The following is a 4,690-nucleotide window of genomic DNA, read 5'->3' as shown; positions in this document are numbered from 1 at the left end:
CATTAGCTCCTTATTTGCCCCTCTACTTAAGTTCCCTTCGTTTGCAGTCTTGTGACTGACCGCTGTGGTGTGAGGATACTGCATTTGTATCCAGTCCTGTCCTGTCCTGTCCTGTCCTGTCCTGTCCTGTCCTGTCCTGTCCTGTCCTGTCCTGTCCTGCCCCTGCCCTGTCCTGCCTTGTCTTTGTGGACTCCAAGCATAGCTGGTATTTTTTAGTTTTACTCTGTGCTTGCTCTGCCTAGTTCTCTCGAGATCTCTGTTCCCTGTTTCAGTCCTGGTTCCTCCAGTGCTGGGTTTGGCAGCTCCTCCTCACCTGCCCCCTTTTTTGGATCTTAAGCTGGGATCAAGCAGCAGGACTGTTGTAGAGACTTTTGAGAGGATCCTTATGCCAGATGTTGTCTACAACAGAGGTTGGGAGGAACATCTTCACCATCTGGAGGCAGCCGCCCCTAACAGCAAATGCCTCCAAGTGTTTACTAGCCCAAGAGGAGGCCAACTACCTGGGGTATACTGTTGGAAGAGGAAATGTGAAACCACAATCCAAGAAGGTTGACTCTATACTTTCCTGGCCCCAGCCCCGAACCAAGAAGCAAGTAAGGACCTTCCTTGGGCTTGTCAGCTTACTACGACCATTTATCCCTAGTTTTGCCACAAAAGCGGCCCCCTTAACTGAGCTGACCCGCAAGTACAACCCAAACCAGCTAAACTGGACTAAGGAAGCAGAGCGGGCTTTCACCGACCTAAAGCAGGCTCTCTGTGGTGAACCTATCGCAAGCCCCAGATTTTGTGTGTGTGTGTGTGTATGTGTGTGTATATGCATATGTAGACAGACATGTTTTCTGTATTCTCTATTATGCCTGAAATAAGATTTTAATTGGAACTGGATTTTTTTATGGTATTTTGTTAATTATGCAACCTTGTTGTGGTAAACATTTTGTTCCTCTACAGGGCTATAACTGAGATAGATTTAAACGGTTCAAAATATTTTTAAAAGGGCAGACTTTCATGAGCATTATTTATTTATACAAAAAAAAAAACTTTGGCTCCATATATGCTGATTGTTGGTGTTTAATGCATGACTGGTTAATAAAACATTGCAATGTGGTACAAGTAAGAATAAACCACATTCAAAGGATTTCAATACAACAATCTTAAAAAGCTGTATAAATGTTTTACCTATGCGATGTATGAAAGGTTCAAAATAATGCAGTTGTATACAATAACCCAATTTTATAGCACAAAACACAAAGTTTAGAACACACGTTATAGTTTAACAGCACATTATAATGGTTTAAAGCCATCTATCATACTGAAGAGGCAACATGTATAATTTGTATAATTTAATGTAAACGGTATTCGTGGTTAAACAATGAAGAGAACTTTCCCTATTGAAAAAAAAGAAAAAGGTTTTTAACATTCAGCATAACCAGTAATAACTTAGTAAGCAAATTGAAGTGAGAGTTTGACCTTATGTATACATGAAAAATAATGGTACAGTATGTAAATGTATGAAGAATGAAACATTAACACATTGTAACGGTTTAAAGCCTATATTCGATATGAACAACTTGTAAACACATGGTTGCAACTAAACATTGGAGGAATTTCACTACTGAAATTTAAATCTTCAAAAAAAAAAATGGTTCAGCATTTAAAGTACCTAGCAATAAGTGGCCAAATTAAAGTGAATATTTTATTTTTATAAATGTGCAAAATAATTTCAAGTGTATGAAGAATGACCAAAAACAAATAGCTAGCATATGAGATGGCTCACTTACTACAAAATCCCATTACTGCCAGCCTGTCTCCATATGAAGGAAAATAGCTTCTCATTCGGTCATCAGTCATTAGCAGCAGGACACTGACATCAATCTGCAAATATAAATATTTATTTTTTCAGTATTATGCAATACTTGAACAAAAATGGTTTGCATTTTGTCTAGAGGACTACGCGTTTTTAAATGTCATGAGTAATATAATTTACCTATTATATACATACATTCAAGAAATTGTTTGCTCAAAAGCAAAAAAACAAATATTTACTCAAAAACAGATCTCAGACAAGATGATAAAATAAAATAAAAAAGCAGTTATTGAAATGAAAGGTTACCTTTATAATTTTGTTAGTTTGCAGAATAAGGCATTAATATGTGTTTTCTAAGTACTAATAAACATGTTAATAAGCAACTAATTGGTAGTTAAAAATTGGTAGTTGTTTTTTACTATCATATTATTTTAATTAATTGTCATAGTCCTTAACATACTGGTTTCTAGCACAAATAGTATTTACATTACCATTTACTGCTCTTAGTTGTTTTTCTAGATATTTACCTATAGCGGCTAATGAATAGAACCCTCACACACAGAAAGTAGCTTACGATAATGCTACAAACTAAGTCCTCTTATCCTACTCATTAGCTGACTTTATATCAGCTATAAAAAGTCAGAATTGTGAGATAAAAAGTCGCAATAACCTTTTTTATTTTTTATTCAGTGACGGAAACGGGCTTCCATAATATATATATATATATATATATATATATATATATATATATATATATATATATATATATATATATATAAATATATATATTTTTTTTTATTTTTTTTTTTCTGCTAACACATTTGGTGAAGATATACATATACATATAGTCTAACATTTATCAGTCCTCACTCACAGATCAACACAAATATTTAACTTGAGCTGCTTTTAACCTTATTGTCCTAGTGCAAAAGGTCAAAGGTTGAACTAATGTTTATACTGTTTCTCCATGCCTAAGGTGGTAATTTATTTACACAAAACTAACTCTTTATGACAATGGATCAATGTAGAGAACAAAGAAAATGTATTGTCTCGTGTCTTCTAATCTGTTCATACAATGTTCTATCAATGTTCTTGTATATTATACAAGATTTATCTATTTAGGAATAACAAAAAAATTTTTATTGTTAATTTATGATATGTACTTAAGAGACCCTAATTGTTAATTATATGTATTAAATTGTAAGAGGAGTGCAAATCATAGCACTTATTTGTTATATAAATTACTTGGTTTGTCTAAGCGACATATTTTCTGTAGATTTAATGTCAAAAGATAAAACACTTTTCTTATAACATACATTCACGTAATCTGGGTTGGCTGATTGCTTGCAAAGTTCACATAGACCAGTACAAAACCACTTTTGAGAAAGTTTTTTTATTTGGTTTCATAACTGTTATCTTTCATCCAGTGTTGTTGTGCTTGATGAGGTACTATATTGGGTAGTGTGGCTGCTGACCAGGTAGCTTCATTTACAGTGAAAAGTTTAAAAATAATATCACGGCCATTTTATAGATGAATTTAACTCATTACGTAATCAATGGACTTCATGCAGCTGTCGCACAGTACTCAATCAACAAAATGATTGTAGCTAAATAATGATTGTTTACTGTTATCTTTTTTTAGAGCTGCTTTACAGCTAAATTGATTTGCATTGCTGAATTTGCATTTGCATCGTTTGCATTGCTAAATCAGTATTTTCTTGACTATAACAGTAAAGATTCCTTTGAACCATCTTTATTGTATGAAGTTCTGCATAAATAAAGTTGACTTGTCAACGTGTTTTTTATTGAGTCAGTGTTCACACAGTGGTCACTGAGTACAAGAGAGGTGAATGGGGTGAAAAGAGATTATCTGTTCAAGAATGCAAGTCAGTGGCAAAACTGAAGGGAGACTTTGTCTATGCTGCATTTGAGGCAGGAGGCATTAGAAAAATAAATACATTTTCATGGTTGGAATTTGACAATTGCATAAAAATATCAAATGTTACTAAAATGATCAATAGTTTCCAGAGTATGAAATGACACATTCTGATCATTTAAAAAATGGACATGAACAAAATACATTAACAGTGAAAAAAGTTGATGAATATATATAATATAAAATAAAATATAATAGCAAAATGAATTTAATTAATATTACATTTTGGTAGAAATTTTACATTGTCATGTTTTTTTTTGTTTCCTAATTAAAACCCAATAATGCCGGGAGCAGCTGATATTTTTTTTTCTTTTGACAAATATTTATTATACTGGATTACATACTAAGATTCCAATTATTAAGTAGTACATTTCGTAATTATTTCCAATTTTGTGTACATTTACTCACACAAAACTATAATTACACAGAACATTAAAGGGACACAGAATTGTACCACTGGACTCACAAAACAATCTTTACATTTTATGTTTTCTCAACATTTTAACATCTATCAGCTAATGATTAACAGATTAACTTTTATTTGAATTATCACTATGTTAGGTAAACCATATATTGCTATGTCTTTGGAAGGCTTTTTCTTTAAAATTTTCTTTTTAATTTGACATTTTTGTAATTTAATTAATTATTACCTTTTCATTTAACCTATGAACTGAACCCTTTTAACTTCAGAAGCAAATTATAACATTTTTAGGTCCTAATTCCCATGATTCTACAATATTATGCTGGTGCCCTATATTATTATATCAGTTACACTTTTCCTGACATTTACTCTTTAACCTTGGAAAAAATCTGATGAAACATAGGTCGGATATGTGTCTTCCAGCCTAGGTGCGTCATCACAGGTCTCGGCAAATGGAAATGTAGGCGTGAGTGTATTCGCGTGTCTGATTGGTCAAAAGTTTCTGTCTCAACTCAGACGCGATATAAGT

This window comes from Puntigrus tetrazona, unplaced genomic scaffold (genome assembly GCF_018831695.1).
Source record: "Puntigrus tetrazona isolate hp1 unplaced genomic scaffold, ASM1883169v1 S000000672, whole genome shotgun sequence".
Taxonomy (NCBI): domain Eukaryota; kingdom Metazoa; phylum Chordata; class Actinopteri; order Cypriniformes; family Cyprinidae; genus Puntigrus; species Puntigrus tetrazona.
This window is presented reverse-complemented; position numbering follows the sequence as displayed.